Here is a 19,225-nt window from a genome sequence, read left to right as displayed (position 1 = left end):
CTGATCAAAAGAAATCTTTCGTATATTGTAAAGTTGTGGGTTAAGTAGGGCTCAATTGAAAGGAAGTTTGTACAGTTATACAGTGTTGAACTGATGGTTTATGAACTTCGTCCATCAAACTTCGTTCTTCTAAGTGAGCAAGTGCAATGTCTTTTAGTTTCTTCCTCGATATGGAACTGGCCGTGGACGGTTCCCAATACAATTTTTCCAGACCCAGGTCATTAAAGAAACTTTTTACATACTATAACCACGTAATTTTTTCTGAGTATTCCAGGCCCATACAGTCTAATATAATCTGTTTGGTGAGATCCTTTTCAACCGTCGTCCAGACACGATGCCATAGAAGTAATGGTTGTATCTTGGCTAGGTCTGATATGTATGGTAACCCCAATTACATAAGGCAGGCTAATGTTGATGCAGTCCTGGGTAACACAAGGAGAAATCGCAGGAAGACAATTTCCGCTATTTGTAAATTTTTTGTGTCCGCATACCCCCATATTCCTGCCCCATACAGGGCTACTGATTGGCACTTTGCTCTATAGATCTGTGTGAGCTCAACTTCAGGTCGCTTTCCCAATTTATTTGAGAACTTTACTAGAGCCGTGTTTGCCCTGAAAAGGTGAGACTATCTTCGACTCTATTGCGGCTTTCCAATTAAATTTTTGATCTATTATGATACCTAAGTATGGGTATTGGGGCGTTGTTAATACTTTCTCATTGCTTAAATAAATGCCCCTTGCCCTTTTTCCACCCGGGCCCGCATTCATCACAAAGGTCTTTTTAATGTTTATGTGTAGGTCCAGATTACCCATATATTTAGAGTATCTATGCAAAGCCTGCTGGAGCTCTAGGGGGGTGCAGGCGAGTATCACTGCGTCATCCACATAGAGCAGAGCGGGGATCCGCCGTTGTTTAATTTGATGGAGGTCCTGGCTCCCTTCCAACATGGCTCTTCTAAGCCATTTGTATAGAGTGTGAAAAGGAAGGGAGCCAGGACACATCCCTGGCGTACTCCCCTCTCTACCCGGAACGGCGCAGTTAGCTCGCCCTTTTTCCCGTATCTCACCCTTGCTGATGCTTTTGTATATAGTTCCCGAATGAAGTTGAGTAGCGGTCGATCGACCCCCATTTCTAGTAGGATGGAACATAGTTTAGCGTGCGACACACAGTCGAAAGCGGCTGACAAATCTACGTACGCCATATATATACTACCTGCCTTGGCACGCACATATTTTCCAGCTATTAGAGTCAAGTTTAATGCCTGCTCAACTGTACCCAGACCCTCCCTGAACCCAAATTGGAGATCCGAGAGGATCCCACGATCGTCTGCCCACTGCTGGAGGCAGCATAGAATGATCCTCCCCGCCACTTTCCCCAATGAGTCCAGCAGTGAGATCGGGCGGTAGCAGGATACTTCCTCTCGGGTCCCCCTTTTAAAAACGGGTACCATAATGGACTGTGACCAGGACTGCAATAAGCCAGCCCTACAAGCTGAGTTTACTACTCTGGTTAATACTGGGGCCCATAGATCCATATTTCATTTGAAGAGGTCTATAGGTACCCCGTCGGGGCCCGGTGCTTTGCTATTTTTGCTAGCCATAAGGGCTAAGAGTACCTCCTTGTTGTCAGCCTCTAATGCTATTGGGTAAGTGACCACCGGTAGTTGCTGGTTTATGGCTTCCTGGGCAACTGTATCCACCAAGCCTTTCTCAAAGATTTTTGAGAAGTGTCCCACCGAGGTTACCTCATCATTTGCGACGTCCAGGCTTGGACCCCCTTTATCACTACTCAAAAACGGTGATTTTACTACGGCCCAAAATGCAGCACTATTTTTAAGGCCACAACTTTTGTGTATTTAATCCCACAATGTCTGTTTCAATTCGTTCTTTCTATTCTTTAGAGCCAAATTATATTCTCTTCTAAGGGTTGCTATGTCATGAGATGCCCTATTTGGAGATTTCAACGCTAATTTTAACTTTTGGAGAGCTGCCGTACATGTGTGGTTAAATCCTACCTTTTTATCTTCTGCTGTTTTTATTTGAACTAAAAGAGCCTCGTTTATTGCTTTGAGGATGACGCCAAAATTACTTAGAACATCCTCATCCGATGACTCTAGGTCCAAACATTTGAGCACCGAGGGATAGGCCATTTTAACAACTTTCCTTATGATTTCCAACGGTTCAACCTTAGTCCATTTTATGGTGAATCCGTTGGTTTTATCTAGGCATACTAAGTTTTGTTTTAGGGTACTTACTATACTCGACCGGATAGAATACCGTGTCGCATCTCCACCCTCCACAAGGGCTTGGGTGAGTTTAGTCCGGACCCCCTCTGGACATTGTGGCAGCACGTCCGCGACTGTGTCCCACAGAGAGTGGGTGTAACGGCCCAAGAGGCACACAGTGTTGACTGACCGCAACCCCAAAGTAAGTGAGGAGAACATCTTTTTACCATACTGTTCGTACCTCTTGGATTCCCGATCGGGGCGAGCTGTCGGGAATGCGGTCTGGAAGTTTGAGGCCTGGATGACCAGGTTCTCGGGGGTGGGGTGGGTGGACAGGAAGCAAGGGTCGCCCGTAGCCGGGCGTTGGCGCCTGGCCACATTCATATTGTAGGAAGGTGGATATCTGACTATGGTTACCCCAGATTTTTTGCCTAGTGTTTAGCTGGTTTTCGACTTAGTTGGCCTGGGATCCTGCTAATCAGGGTCCCAGGCTATCTGCTCTCTCTTTAAAATAGACTCCATGTACCCTAGATACATCTCCAATTGGATATTGGGTCACCTTTTCAGCCCCTGTACAGTGTACTATAGGTACCCAAGGCATAGGTGCATCCAAGGCCTACCAGGGGCTGCAGCATATCTTTTGCCACCCCTGGCTGGCCATTCAAAATGACAACTGGCTGATCACTCAGCTGGGGCAAGGTTGTGTAATCACCCCTTGCTTAGATATAGTATACCTATATCTAACCCTATATCTGGACACATATACCTATAAGTCACTCCTATGGCAGGCCTTAACAATCCTGGAGGCAGAGTGCTTGGTTTTATGTGAGATGGTGCTCTAGCATGAGCTGAGCCTGTCTGCAGCTTTCGGAACCAAGTCCCTTAGCTGTTCTGGGATATTGCCATACCATATACTCTTAAGTGCATTATAATCCTCGCGGTTACTTGCTAACTTTGGTTTGGCTTTATCAAAACATGTCGTGTAAGGTGTCATACGTTTTGGAATACTACCCCCTCGCCAGTCCTGGCGACGGGGGTAGCATTCCACCCTTCTAGAGGGAGAAGACATGTTGCTTTGCTTAAACACGGTTAAATCTACCTAGAGCCCCAGCATCACAAAATGGATGCTGCTGCCACAGACACGAGTCTGGCCTCCTGCTGCTGACCGAAACTCCGGCAGGGGAGGCCTGGACAATAGGTTTCCTGTCACAGGGAGGTGTTACACCACCCCAGACAGGAGATAGTGGATTGTAGCAGGGAGGGTTGAATGAAACTAGACACTGCCTGGGGCACACAAGTTGTCCCATGCAAAGTCCTGTTCAAACCGGTGCTGGGGCGCTCCAGCCCCAGCTCTGGCGCGAAACTGGACAAAGGCAAAGGGGTGTAACCACCCCCTTCCTGGGTCCCACCCATAGGAAGGACCTAGCAGGTGATCCAGCCCCTTGATTTGGAATAAAGGTAGGAGCTGTGCCAATGCAAAGCAGATCATCCTGACTGAAACTTTGAAACAAAACTCTGGACCCTTCGACATCCTACTCAACGTAGAAGACTGAAGAATCTCCCTTGTGGTCAAGGAGTGGCCACCCTGTGCAAACAGGCACCATCAGCGCATCGAGACTTCCTTTGCCGTTGCTCCCGCCGGAGCTCGAACAACAGAAACCGACAAGAGCTGGACTCCCAGACTTCCAACAGCCCGTCCACAGTCCTAACAAAGCTTAGACCTGTGGAGGCGACATGAGACGTGGGACCGGCCATCTTGAAAAGTCGACAAAGTGCTTCCTGTGCAGCTCCCGAGGCACCCTCGACGCTGTGCTTTGGGGTTTGAGAAGCCCCAGCCCCGAGCAGCCTGTGATCCAAACATCACCTCTCCACACTCACCGAGTGCTGCGTGGGGCACTTATGCACTTTTCCCGCTCGACGCGTTGTCCGGTCACTTGCCCGTTGGCTAGTGGCCTCTGTGACGATGATCCATCGAAACTACACTGCTGGTCTGGTTGCTCCAGACTGGCCCCAGCTCCCCTGAAAAGGAGCCATCGATCTGACCTTCCCGGTCTGATCCAGAAGACATCTTCGAGTCCTGCGTGGGTTGCATTTGCTAAGGCTTGGTGACTCCGATTCGAGAACCGACACCGCCGACAGCGAGAGCCTTCGTGGGACAGCCCGTGTTCAACTCGTGGTCGTCATCTATACTTCCTGGTCCACGTGGCAGCGGAGACAAACACCTTGACATCACCTGATCGCAACCCGACATCACCTGGTTCCTTCCTGGTTCCTCGCTGGTCACTGGCTAGTGACCTGAACTCTGTCCCCTCTGCTTTCAGGTACTCTACATCTTCGATCCACCCTTGGATCCAACCGGACTCTTCTATCCTGGCCGCCTGCAGCATCTTCATCTCGAGGCTCCATAGAACTCCACGACGAAACCCGACACACTTTGGCACCTATGCACCCGCTTCCTGTGGGTAAGGTAACGAGCTAACTCCAGTGCTCCCATAGGGGATTACACCTCTAGTGTCCTAGTTTTAAGTGGCTAAGTTCTAGTCCAGTCGGAAGACTCCTAAACCTATAACTTTCTGATTTTTACGCACCATTGACTTGTATGGTAAACGCGGTTGCCTATAGACACTGCACCCGCATCCTGTGGGCCTCCTATATCCTAACCTTCGTTAGACCAGTGTAGGCCCAGCGATTCCCAAGGCCCTAGGGCTCTTCATTGTTCGTGACGTGGTTCTTATACCACTTTCTTAATATATGGTTTGAGTGGCCACCCGGCCTATCCATAATTGTGCAGCTTATTGTATGTTATACTGTGTTCTTTGTTTAACGCTTGTGCTTCTGTGCTCATAAAGAGTATAGGGGATTATTCTAGTAATAAATACATATATTTTTATAATATATAACTTGTGTGGTGTCCTTTCATTTGGTATTAAAAGGATTGCATATGGTAAAACAGCTGGCTTCACATGCCCTCTTGAGTTTAGCCTCAGAAGAGCGATGTCGCCTCTGCGACTTCTTGTGCCTCTTACCTGAGGACTTCGAGCCCGAAGACTGATGACGGCTCCCGGAACTGTGGTGACTCCGGCCCCGCGACTGGTCCCTCGACCTCCTTCCGGACTGGGACCGACTGCCGGAGCTCGAGTCGCTTGCGGGACCGCTCCGTCTAGCTTTGGACGTCAAGGTCCGGCAGTCGGAGCATGACTTGTCGTCTTGGCGGGGCCCAGACAGTGAAGGCACCGGCGATGGGGGTCGGTCACCGACATCAGTCGGCAACAATCGACGCAGAGTTTGAACCCGGGCATCCCTACCGGCACCGTCGGGAGTTGAATGACTTCGAAAGATGATCAAAAAGGATCAAAAAGCGACTTGATAGGGCCTACCAATCTCCACACGCTGTGGGAGTTGACGGGGGGGGGGGTTGATTTTACTGTTTTCAAGGGATGTTGGGATCCATTGGTATGGTTGGTCCTGGGCCCACGATTTTGGGTCCGGGGCTGTCCATGCTGCGACAGGTACTTCAGAGTTCTATGAGGTATAGGGGTGGGGGGTGTGGGGGACAAGGGGGGGGTGAGAGTGGGAGTGTTGGGGGTGGTGAGGGACTGGGTCCAGGTAGGGGTAGATGTTGTTGTTGGGGGGGTTCTGGGGTAGGTGGGGGGGGACCGCAAGTGTTGTTTTCTGATGTTCTGAGGAGGGTGTGGGGTGTGTGGGGGTGGCACGGAGGGCCTGCTTGGGGGAACCCACTTGACTATGGCTGAACTGTCTAATACACTCCCTAACGAGTCCCTGCGTGTAGTAACCTGGAATGTTCGGGGGATGCTCGATAAGATTAAACGTGGGGCGGTCCTGCGTTGGGGGAAAAGGGAGGCAGCTGATGTGCTTTTGCTTCAAGAAACACACATGCTAGGTTCAAAGGTACTTAGCCTGCAGAGGTTTGGCTTTCAACAGGTCTTTCATGCCGGATTTTCTAGAGGGTCCAGAGGTGTCGCTATTTTGGTACATCGCAGGGTGGCTTACGTTCACGAGAAGCAGTGGGCAGACCCACAGGGTCGATTTATCTTTGTCAAAGGGATGGTTGGTGCTGAACCAGTGGTCTTTGGAAGTGTCTATGCCCCTCCCCCCCTGCAGTGGGCCTTGTCCGAGAAGTTGTTTACAGTATGGGAAGATATCCCAGAGTCCTTGGCAGTAGTTGGGGGGGATTGGAATGAGGTGATGGATGTCTGTGTGGACCGTCAGAGGAGACAGGGAATGACGGCGGGTGCTGCCCCCCCCCCCCCTTCCCCCTACCCGGTTGCATGCTATGGTGGAGAATATGGGCTGGGTGGATGTGTGGCGCCATATGCACCCTGCAGCACGTGAGTACACGTATGTATCTGCGGTACATGGCTCCTTCTCGCGGCTGGATTATGTGTTTGTACCTAGTGTATGCCTGAGTAGGGTGCGGGAGGCCGTGATATTACCGAGAGGGCTGTCTGACCACTCCCCAATCTTAGTCAAGATAGAGCTTCACACGAAACGACAACCATTCCGCTGGAGGATGTCCTCGTGGCACCTACAACAACCCGGATATGTCCAATACATACGGGAGGCGGTTGACCATTACTGGCGGGACAATCTAGTGGAAGATGTTGACGCAGTGGTGGTTTGGGAAGCGATGAAGCCCACTATACGGGGAGTCGACATTGTATGGTGTGCGGCCGCCCGCCGGAAACACCGGGAAGCAATTACTGCTGCAGCTGCACTAGTGGAGGCCTTGGAACAGCGAAGCCGGGGAGGGGGTGATGAGGTTGCGATACGATTGCTCCTGCAAGCGCAGCAATCCTATGCTTCTATCTTACATGATGAGGCTAAACAGGCATGGCTAGCCACGCGGAGTAGAATATACCAGTGGGGAGATAAGTCCTGTACGATGCTTCATAGGCTATGTCAACGCAGCCTTCAACCGATTACATTGCCAGGCCTCATTGCGGAGGACGGGGTAGTGATAACGGACCCGGCTGAACTGGCGGCAAGCTTCGCCCGCTACTTCAGGGAGCAATATGCCCCACGTGATTGTCTGGCAGCGGACGAGGTGGCTAAATTCATTGATGACCTGCCGCCGAAAGCAGTCTCGGATGAGACCAGGAAGGCGCTCGACGCTCCGCTTACAGCTGAGGAACTTGGGGAGGCACTGGGGCAGCTTAACACCGGGAAGGCACCCGGGCCGAGTGGTTACCCATGCGAGTTCTATAAGAAATTTCACCTCCTGTTAGGGTCCCATTACCGTCGTGCGCTTGAGGCGGCACGATCCCGGGGCAAGCTACCATCTGATTGGCGCCACGCAGAAATTGTAGTGTTTCCGAAGCCGGGTAGACCCCCTGACAGGCATGACTCATATCGCCCCATATCCCTGCTAGACATCGAGGCCAAAATACTAGCGAAAGCTCTGGCGAATCGCCTACTTCCGTATATTACGGACCTGGTCCACCCAGATCAGGCCGGATTCATGCCTCATAGGGCGACGCGTCACAACATCCGGCGGGCACAGGCGGCGGTAGATGCCATGGGGGACCAGGCAGCTTTGCTGTTGGCGGACTTGGACAAAGCCTTCGATTCTGTTAGTTGGACGTATCTATTTGCGCTCCTGCCCCGTCTCAATTTGGGCCCGGTGTTTTTGTCATACCTCAAACTGCTATTTACTGACATCACGGCCTCGGTGCGGGTCGCTGGGGCGATCTCCGAAAAGTTTCGGATTGGACGAGGAACCAGGCAGGGATTCCCATTGTCCCCATACCTGTTCGCCCTGGTTATGGAGCCCCTGGCCTCTTTGGTGCGCATAGATGCACAGATGCGAGGATTTGTGTGGAGTGGGAACCTAGTGGACAGAATTGCATTGTATACTGACGACGTCCTCTTCTTCCTTACAGATTTACGTCGCTCGGGGCCCCGAGTGTTAGAAATTATGCGTATCTTCGGGGAGGTTTCCGGCCTTCGTCTGAACCTGCACAAATCCAATCTGTGGGTGCTGGGGGGTGGAGCCATAACAGACCCCTGGGCGGCAGGATTGCGGGAAGCGTCTGACGGGTTGAAGTACCTGTGGGTGTTCCTGTCGGAATCGGCGACAGTTGCTTGGGAACGCAATATAGTGCCTGTATGGGAGCGAGTTCAGGCTGATACCAAAACGTGGCTGAGAATGCCTCTAACCATATTCGGCAGGTCTGCAATCTTCAAGATGGTAGTGCTCCCGCGCCTTCTATATCAGTTACAGAACTACCCCCACCCCATCAGCCCTCAGTGGTTTCGACAAGTCAACTCTGTGTTGGGCCGCTTCCTAGGAGGAGCGGACAGGGTGGCGCTACGGACATGCTTCTTGTCCACATATTGCGGTGGTCTGGCCACTTCCGATCTGTTGTCCTATTACCAGGCCTCCCAACTGCTTATTCTTAATGAATGGTGGTATGGCGACAGGGGGGACCCGGCCTCTGCTCTGGAGCGCTCGCTAATTGGGGAAAATACACTACACACGGTCTTATACTCAGCCCGGTTGCGGCGGTCGTTGCCGTCTGTCACGAAAGTGGTCTTTGCTGTCTGGAGACAGGCGCTGCGCCGCATGGGCTGGTGGGGCAAGCTAACGGCAGAAACACCATGGTGGAACAATGGACTGCTCCCGGAGCTTTCTACTCTGGCCGGTTTTGATGGCTGGGAGGCCATTGGGATCTCGTTGCTGGGTCACGTGATGTCCGGAACCAACCTCAAATCGTTTCAGGAGCTCGGCGCGGAGTTCCACATGCCCCAATCTCAATTCTTCCGCTATTTACAGCTGCGTCATGCGCTGACCCCCAGTATCGCTCGCTTGGAGTCTCTCACTGAGTTCAGTCCAGTCGAAGCGAAGGTCTTTATGGGAGACCTAGGGGATAAGAAGGTCTCCCGCATCTACCAGACGCTAGTTACACATTGCTCCTCCACATTACTTCCCCTTAGGGCAGCATGGGAGGTGGATGTTGGTCCTCTAGACGAGGATGAATTTAGGGAGGCCCTGGAATCCCCACGAGGGGCTGCAATTGCAATGCAGCTTCGGTTAATCCAATTTAAATATCTTCATAGGGCCTATTACACCCGAGAGCGACTGTGGAAGGCTGGACTGATTGAGTCTCCGGAGTGTCTGTGCTGTGGGGCAGCGCCGGGTACGCTGCTGCATACTGTGTGGTCGTGTGCTAGACTGTCTAGCTTCTGGAGGGGTGTATGGGGCTGCTTGTCCGTGGTTCTGGGGTGGGATCTTCCCCGCACCCATCGGTTGGGGTTGCTCCATGTCATGGAGGGTATCGGTGGGAACATATATAAGCGCCACTTACTGTTGTTGGGACTTGTTGTGGCCAAGAGAGACCTGGCCCGGGCATGGAAGGGAGAAAGAGCCCACCCCTTGTGTGCATGGAAGGCTGGCTTAGACTACTACATGGGACTCGAGAGACCAGTGTTTGAAGCAAGGGGATGACCCCGTAAGAATTTTAAGATCTGGAAGCGGTGGGCTGATTATAGGGGGCTGTCATTGGATCCCCCAGTGGAACTAGAGGACATATAAATGAGATGTGCCGCGTGGGCCTGAGATCTGTGGCATACCTATCACATCACACCCAAGTGTTGCATACATTCTATACACACGTGCGTGGGGTTAGCATGGGAAAAGGGGGGGTTGTGGGGTAGTGGGGCAGTGGGAGTTGGTGGGGTAGGGGAGGGGAGGGATAAGGGGTTGTTCTTCTTGGGCTTTTTTCTCCTCTTATTGATCGGACATTGTGCATGCATTATAAACTGTACCATAACTCTTGGCGGCGATCTCCTGACTGTGGGGAGTCACAGTTTTACTCTGCTTCAACTGCTCAATAAAATCTGTTGTAAAAAAAAAAAAAAAAGTTAGTCAAAAATTGACTATGGGTACTACTTTTTCCAGATCGGCGCTTGCTGGCGCGCAAAAAAGAAGAACTGACATCAGCGCCAGAGGGCGGCGTTTAAGTACTCCGGCGACGTCATCCCGGTGCCAATGACGGTGACGACTGACGCGGACCCGCAGACGACACCTATCGGTGCACAAGGGTACTGCTACGCAAAAGTTTCCGGATCCAGTCTGACGCCTGGGGATATTCTAAGGAAAAGAATCTAATACTAACCTGCTTCTTTCAGATAGAGCTGTTTTCCAATAAACATCACTGCCGCTACAAGCCGATATCCGTCACCGAAACAGTCAATATTCGGCTCTTAGAATCGGCACTCTTCTAAATTGGCGCAGCGTTGATTGGTGCGGCAGGTGCAGTCCCACCGGGGCCTCTGCACCCAATTGTGGCTGCGTTGTATCATTTAGTTGGCGGCGGGACATTTTGCTCGCTTCCTTGAGAGCCCAGTGCGCTCTTGCTACGAATCACAGCTCCTAGCGCTGCCATACGGGGCAGGAGCGCCTCAGAGAGAACCCGGCACGTGGAAGGGGAGGCCGGCCCATGGGAGGGGAGGCCCGGCCCATGGGAGGGGAGGCCTGGCTCATGGGAGGGGAGGGGAAGCCCGGCTCATGGGAGGGGAGGTCCGGCTCGTGGGAGGGGAGGCCCGGCAAGTGGGAGGCGAGGCCTGGCCCGTGGGAGGGGAGGCCCAGCGGTGGCCGGGACCCTGGTGAAGCCCGGGCCGTAGGCAGACTGTGGCTGCTGCTGGCGTGCGCCTGAAGCACAGACACCACCTTCACCCAGTCCTGTTGATCAAAGAGGCTCCGCTCTCAAGTCAAACAAGTGCCAACTTAAAATACTATTATTGCGCAGCCGGCAGTGCCTCAAGGGGACCTCTGCCTGAAGCCCACATCTCCATGTTAAAGCGCTAGGTTTCTGTATCGTGGTAGTGCGCGCTCCGGACCTCATCGCAATATATTTTATTGAAATGCTGCTAACACACAAATCCCCATTCCCTCAAGAAGCTCTCTCAACCCGTTCCAAGGGAGGGGGAAGGCGCGTCGCGGTCAACCGCAGAAACAAAGACAGCTCCCGGAGAGCCCATTCGCCTTCCCCATTCCCGGCGAAAGCCTAAAGTCAACTCACCAGCCAGCCGAAGGGGTGAGAGCACGGGCCCAGCCCAACAGACGACGCTGAAAAGGCGAAAGGGGGTCTACATAAAGCCCTCATTTCCAATAGCAGGCCACCGTTTAGCATAAACAGTGATGCCAGCCAATGGAAATGAGGGGTGGGGCTTAAAGCCCACTTCTGAAAGTCCTTGTTAACAATAAATCTTGCGAGGCAAGCAGTGCATGCGCTGCCACTGCACGCTAGACCTAAAAAGGGAAGAAATACTACAATTCCGGAACGAACCACTAGATGGTGGAATAATACACAGCATGTGAATCCAGAAAAGAGTCAAGCTGCAAAAGTAGAAAAAAAGACAGTCACCAAACCAATCTAGAGTACCAGGAAAAGTAATCCAATTGTAACCCAGAGATGTATCCAGGGAGCAAAAAGGTAAGTCTTTTTAAGTCAGAGATAGAGAGAATAAACTCGTAGCTTGAAAGGGAGTGGCAGTGTTGTCAGTTCAGTTCACTTGGATCAAATGAAAAGTCGCCATAATGCACGCCGTAGCCAGACGCCGAACGGCCTATTTTTGGCAGCTCAGCAGGTTTTGTAGAACTGGGGGATGACTCGATCTATCGCATGTTGACATGGACGTCGTCAATTTTTCTAACTGAAATTTCTATACTTGAGGACTGTACAGTTGTAGTTGTCTCAATGGGGAGAAGCACCAACTGATTTTCGTTGACAGCCTCTCTTTGGAAAGTGGAGTCTTCAGCGTTCAAGCTTCCCTCTGAACTTCCTGTATGGTAGCGAGAGGAGTTTGGCGGCTACCCAGGAGCCCACACGACAGACTGTTAAGAATTGGCCACATAGTGTGGTTTGATCAGACGATGGAGACAAACTTTTTTTCTCAGCCCACGGCCAGAGGCAGAAGAAGTACACTTCTGGTACATTCAACAGCCAGGACAGGAATAAGCACTCTGTAAGATGGCCTCATTTTTCTCTTGTGCATTATTTTTACTCTGACCAGGTCCCCAATCTTCGGGACCCAAGCAGGTCTTACCAATACTGGTTTCACTTCCCTAGTGGCGGTGTGTTTCACTTGGACATTGCTCTGTAAAGCTAGGTATTCTTTTAAGTCCTGTAAAACATCCAAACGATCATCGATGTCAAATGGAGTTTCAGCTGCCACTGTGCTGATACTATTGAGGTCTGGTACCCACATTCTCACCTCAAACAGGATCTCACAGGGTGTACGACCCACCCAAGCGATTTTCTTGGCATGCTATTAAGTGCCCTCTGGACCCTGTATGGGTAATTGATCCAACTGCCATCCAAGCCTAGTACCCTAGCTGTTAAGGATTGCTTTAAGTCCCGGTTCCTCCTCTCAACTACCAAAGTTCAGTCAAGATGGTAGGGGAGGAGCACCGCAAGGCCACACCCAAACTTTCTATGGCTTCTTTGTAAGCACGGGAGCTAAACATACAACCCTGGTTGGAATGTAGTGTTCCAATTGCGTATGTCTCAATGAAGACTCGCAAATCCATTATAACAGTTCGGGAGTCAGCCGAGCGCTGGGGCAAAGCCATAGGAATCTAGAGCTTGAATCCACTGCCACCAAGGTGTACTTGTAAGCCCCGTCAGAGTGTAAGGGGGAAGCAGGCCAAGATGGCCGCAGTGCTTCTGTAGAGCTCCGCTCCGCAGTCAGCGATTTTCCGGCAAAATATGCCGAAATAACATCCCTACGTGCCGGGAATGGCCGCCGAGCCTCAGTGGCCAGAAGAGAGTTCTGGCGGGCGTGGGGTCGTGGGAGTCCACGTGGCACTGCAGAGAGCTCCGACAAGGCTGCAAACGAGTTGGCAAAATGGCAGCCCCTGGCAGGCTCTGAAAGCTCCAGCGATTATGCCAGTGCAGACGAGTGAGACTGCAGGGCCCTACACAGCTCCACGTGGAAATCGGCTGCAAAGCCCCAGACGCCAGTGAGGGACATCAGTCAAGCCTGAGGACGCAGCCGCGGGGATACACGTGGCGGTGCCTGGGGTTCTGCCGGGACTGAAGCCACGTTGGCAGAATGGCGGCGCCCGGTGAGCTCTGAGAGTTCCCGTGCAAGAGTTGGAGCATCTGGTGGAGTCTGAGGGGCAATCCCACCTGGGCCATCTGTGGAGTTCCTGCTCCGGTGAATGGTGGCGGCCGCGGTGGAGTGTGCAGGGTTGCTGGCTGCTCTGAGGGGGTCGCTATACCAGCATCATGGCGGCGGCCGGCGGGACCTGAGTGAACGCAAGGTGGTGGAGAAAACGCTGTGGGGGGCCAGCCAAGCTTAGACTCTGGGGCATGTTGGAGTGCCCGACGAGGAACCGGTGGCTCCCAAGCAAACAGAGAGGAGAAGTTGTGAGGTGAGGGTGCAGCGGTGACTGTCGGCGAGCCCCCTTGACAACGGGAGCTTCGCATGAGGGGGACTCCGACTATCTGAGACAGCGAATCCACACGGAGTGACACAACGGGATCCTACCCCCTCCCCAGGCACGACGCTGGGCCTCGAGGCAGGCTGGGGAGGGTGGGAGAGGCGTCCAGGCAAGGTGGCCAGCTGCACGAGGGGGATCTGGCAGGATAAGCACAACGGAGAAAATTGATTATAGCCGCTCTCCTACTGGGACCTCCCAATTTAACTGGTGCAGCGAGACGGTGTATGGGAGTGCATCAGCCACCTGGCTAGTGAAAGCCATTTGGACGCACCTGAACTGTGGACGGTCCGCATTACTGGTGGTAGCCCTGATCCTCATTGACCCTAGGTGGGGTGCGGACTTGGTGTGGCGCGCTGAGGGAGTGAGCGAGAGAGCATTGCAGTGACCAGGGTGCCTCCTGCTGGGCAGCGAGACCCCCACCTCTAGAGCCGCTTGAACGGGGCCCGCCCTACCAGTGGGCCCTCACCGTCTGCAGCGGGCACAGGATCGAAGGGGTGAATGGCAGCCCTGCGACTCCCTATCAGCCCCACCAGGTCGCAGTCCGGAAGACTCTTGGGAAATCACCGGTGGGACCCTGCACAGCTCAGAGGATATACATACGAAGCAGAGTTGAAAGATCCCTTTGGGTTAAGGCGGGAGCTTGACCGAGCCACGACCGTCCAGAAGGCTGGTAGTGAGGAGAGACGTAGAGGATCCCCCAGCGGAGGCCCGCACGAGACTTGACCAACATGGGGCGACAACGTGTGACGGGCATAGCGCAGACTCCGGGACCCTCAAGAACAATGTCTCTGGCGCCAGCCAGCACGCAACCCGGAGGAGAGGCCACGGGCTCGACAAAGTATTAGCGGCAATTGAGCAATCAAGAGTCACCATGGAACAGAAGTTCGGGGAGCTAGCCACGGACATCAACCTGCTTAGAGACAACCACAGGAAGCTTGCAGACAAAGTAAAGCAAGGTGAACAGATGCTGCACACTATGGAACCTCAACTACAACAGCAACAAGACACCCTGAAAGACTTACAGGCGCAGGTGAAGATTCTGGGGACCAGAACAGATGATTTGGAGGGGCGGTCCAGGAGGAGTAATATCCGTATCATCATCTTCCGGAAGGAGTGGAAGGGACCGACCCTCTCAGCTACATAGCAACATGGATCGCGGAGTTCACGCAGGCAAGAGACTTGACCCCATTCTTCTCTATCGAAAGGGCGCTTCGGGTGCCGGCCCGTAGGCCACCCCCAGGGTCGTCACCCAGACCATTCCTCCTAAAACTGCTTCACTTTCAAGACAGAGATGCCATCCTTCGAGCAGCAAGACGTCAAGGAGTACTTTGAGTGGAGGACAAGCAGGTTAAGCTATTCCCGGATTATTTGCGGGCGGTCCAGCAGCAGCGAGCCACATTCTTGGCGGTCAAATGCACTCTGCGCCAGAAAAATGTCCAATACGCTCTTCTATTTCCGGCTCGCCTCAAGATCATGCAGGACGCAACAACATACTTTTTCTCCGACCCTGCGGAAGCTAGCGGCGGGAACGAACAGCATCTGTCAGGTGTGAACAACCTTGGCAAAGTGCAAGCCTCGGGGTCGGCGGGCCACCGACGCCGACAGCAGAAAAAAATCACATTTACTCAGCTCAGCTCGTGATCGAACTCCTCAAATAAAAACTCTCCTGATCTTACGCAAATCATCACGGAACGCCGGAGGGCATTTCAGGAGGTGGCGGGGCTGGGGCCCCCGGGAGACAGCTCGGATGGCGAGAGGTGCCCACACATCTTCACCTCTGAGGAGGAGGGAAGTGACAAACACCCTAGGGTACGGCTCCGCGCCGCCGCCGGTGGTGACTCCTCAGACGGCAGACACCTTCATTTGACATTCCCAAGCTGCAACAGTATACACACCGAAGGGGAATTCTTCGGAGCCCGCGTGCCGCCCGGAACAGAGGACACCAAACAGATCCTCAAAGGGTACCCCAATAACTACTACTGAACTGGTGGGCCAGAGGGCCGGACTAGCTACTAGACCACACCGGTAGGCGGTGACTACCCAGAAAGCAATTAAGGACCATTTCTACGTAGGCAATGTGCGGGCCGCGGTGGCGACAGCGGCAGAAGGAGGCTGGCAACCCCCTCCTCTTTACGGAACAAACTAGAGTTAGCACATGATGTGCAGTTTGGACGTATCTCCTCGAGGGATAGGTCCTGTTAGTTGGGAAAGTTTCCTGTGACTTCTAGTTATCCCCCCCCCCCTATTTCCTTGTTACTTAACTTCCCCAGGGGTGGGCATGCGCAACATGCAGACAGCAAAGTTGGTTAGTAGAAATAGGCACTTGGTGGGGAGGGTGGAGCGTGTGACACTAGGGGCATCACAGCAAGTAGCCCAGAGTCCCAATACTCAGTGTAATGGGGAGTAAGACCCCTAACACAGACCTAAAAGTAATCACACTCAATGTCAGAGGCATGCACAAAGCATGCAACCGATATGCGATCTTCGCCTATATGAAGCGGCAGCAGGCGCAGATAGGTGAAGTGAAGTAGTGTGGCTCACTGGTTAGAGGCGGCAGACCCGAGAGCAGAGGACGGCCCGGGACCAGGGTTCGATTCCCGGCGCGACAGGTTTCTGGACCAGGGTCAGCGGACTCGATAATTCTCTCGCCTCGGTGCCCACTCTGATCAGCGATCACACTCGGCAACTCTGGGCATTAGCTTGCCTCATCTTCACTAACGGCCCCACCAGACCGCCGGGGATGCCTGGTCTCACCCTGGAGATACCCATTAAGGGACCATCTCTCAGGGAAGCCAGGAAGGGTTTCGCAGCGGTCGAAGCGCCTTGGGACACTACGGGTAAGTAGTGCGCTATATAAATGCCTATACATTTACATTCTCTCTTGAAGGAGGACTAACGGCAGTAGAGGTAGAACGCCTTCGAAGAAAATGGCGGGGGATTGTCTGTGCCCCAACCTACTCCGCCTTTGCCAGGGGGACCCTAATCTGGATCAGACATGGGACCCCCTTTCGAGAACAATCCAGGCTAGTAGATAAGGAGGGCAGGTACTCCCTATTGGTGGGTCACCTTGAGGGTAGAGAACTATTGATCGGAAGCCGATATGCCCCAATATAGAGCAAGGGCAATATTGGTGCCATCTCACTGGAGCGTTTGCACAACACATGGCGATACCATGGTTGTTGGGAGGGGACTATAATTGTGTTCTAAATGTAGAGCTGGACAGGTCACACACCCCCACCGGCAAAATCACCCGCATTGAAACACACAGAACACTTCAAGAACTGGGTAACCCGCTAGGCACTGGTCGATGTGTGGCAGGAAAAAAAAACAAATTCCAAGGTATACTCATTCTTCTCTGCCCCACACAATTTGAGAGTAAGACTGGACAGATTCCTCTGCTTGGCTGTGCTGCTACCCCAGATACAGCATACTGATTATTTAGGTAGAGTCCTGTCGGAACACGACCCACAGTACAGTACTCCTCAGATAGAGAGCACCACACCCCCCGGTACCTACGTGGAAACTACCCCGAGAATGCTTCACGGAGCAGGCTTTCTGTCACATACATGCCGAACACATCCAGGAACACTTTACACTGAACGCAGGTACAGCATCAATTCGACTGGTGGAATGGGACGTTTTCAAAGTAGAGGCAAGGGGACACTGCATTCAACACATGTGGGAGTGAGAAAAGGACTGGAGCAGGCATTGCAAGCGGTGGAATCGCATCTAGCAGACCTAATGAAGAGCATGGATCGAGGGGATGCAACCCCTGAACAGGTGGCGGCAGCGAAACGACATATGCTGAAACAGGAAAGGACATGCACAAGTATTATTTCAGAATGTATGCGGCCCGGGTACATTGGGAAGGGAATAGGGCGGGTACACTTTTAGCCTGGCTCGCGAAACAAGACGCAGATTTGCAACCCGTCACAGCACTGCTGGATGGGAAGGGTGACCTTAAGCAGTCACAAACAGATATCCTGGGCATCTTTCGCAACTATTATGCGGGAATCTATCGAGCCCCGCCGCTGGTCTCACCACTAGTGTTAGACCAGTATTTTCGCTCCCTGCCATTGCCTGAAATTCCGCCGGAGGAAGGAAAGGCGTTGGAAGCTAAGATAAAATCCCCAGACGTCACTCACGCCATCCAGGCCGACGCAAGGCGCCGGGAATGGATGGCTTTCCCCTCTAATATTATGCCACTTACTCGAGACAATTGACACCCAGACTTGTTGCTATGTATGAGGACGACTGCAGAGGGGTGAGCTCCCGAGATCACTCAGAGTCCACCCTGGAAACCTTTCTGAAACCCCACAGGGACCCCACTCTCCCAGCATTATATAGACCTATAACGTTCCTCAACGCGGATTGTACGATTCTGGGGAAGATACTGGCCGATCGATATACCCAGGTTCTGCCTCAACTGATCCACCCAAACCAGAATGGGTTCCTCCCTAGGCGAAGCGTGTCGCAAAATACACGTAGGCTCTTTCATATACAGAATAGCGCACGGGAATACTTCCCACGAGCGGCATGCCTTATATTGGACCTCGAAAAGGCCTCCGTAAAGTGCGTGCTGGCCCGAACCTAATAATCAAACGAAACAATTGCCAATGCTGAGAACCTCAATTATAGGCTGACAAGCTGTAAGAAATGGTTGTTATGAATGTAACATAAACACCTGCTTTAAGAATTGCAACATATGAGTTTTTAATATTTCTTTTTGAATTCTTCCAATTTTTTGAACACACACTTGTTTGGTGCATGCGAATACAAAAACATTTATATACATAATATATACAACATGATTACCACGATCAAAATTGACAATTATAACAATTCAGACACTCTTGGCCAATTCATTCATACAAAAACCATTCAAACAAACAAACATACAAAGATTGGTCTCGGTGTCAATAGAACTTTTTGACATATGTTAAGGAAAAAAAATCCTGGTCGAATTCAACCAATGTCAAAGTTTTTTACAAAATGCAAATCAAAGAAGAACAAATCTCTTGCTATTCACAAACATCCGTTTGTAAAGAAGATGTTTTAAATGACCCGAGGCCGGGTTGGTCGACGTGTTTCAAACCCCGCCAAATACCGGGGTTCTCCTCAGGACCAATATTGTCACTGAAACAATAGAAAACATTACTTTAGGACTATGATCTGTACTAAGACACTCTCCCCTGTACTACAAATTAGCAGCCTCACCCTACCTTGTTTTTTTCGATCACAGATCCAATTTAAGAAGGGTTGTATCCCCAATGGAAGTGCGCGCGGGGGCTGAGGAAAAGGAAAAGAACAAGAACACATGCATGCTGCATTTAGTCATAACACTCAGCCACTCTGTGCGTAACAGGAATCAGCAATCTGTGCGGATAAGCTTACCCGCTCCGGGGAAGACGCCTCCGTCCCCGTAATTATTTTTGGAGCCGGCGGCTGAATCTGTTGCCTCCGCTGCGAAAGAGAGACGGGGGAAATGTTACAAACTAGAATTGCGGTGGCAATTGACTTCCCTGTCTCCGCCG

General features: G+C 52.2%; 1 protein-coding gene across 6 annotated transcripts in view; it reads right to left on the bottom strand.

Moving 5' to 3' along the window:
• OSGEP (O-sialoglycoprotein endopeptidase) overlaps positions 1-19,225 on the bottom strand; it is a 1,118,717-nt gene that overhangs the window by 587,674 nt on the left and 511,818 nt on the right. The window lies entirely within an intron of this gene.

This window comes from Lissotriton vulgaris, chromosome 6 (genome assembly GCF_964263255.1).
Source record: "Lissotriton vulgaris chromosome 6, aLisVul1.2, whole genome shotgun sequence".
In the NCBI taxonomy this organism is placed as follows: Eukaryota; Metazoa; Chordata; class Amphibia; order Caudata; family Salamandridae; genus Lissotriton; species Lissotriton vulgaris.
The sequence above is the reverse complement of the archived record's forward strand: the minus strand, read 5'-3'. Positions and strand labels throughout refer to the sequence as shown.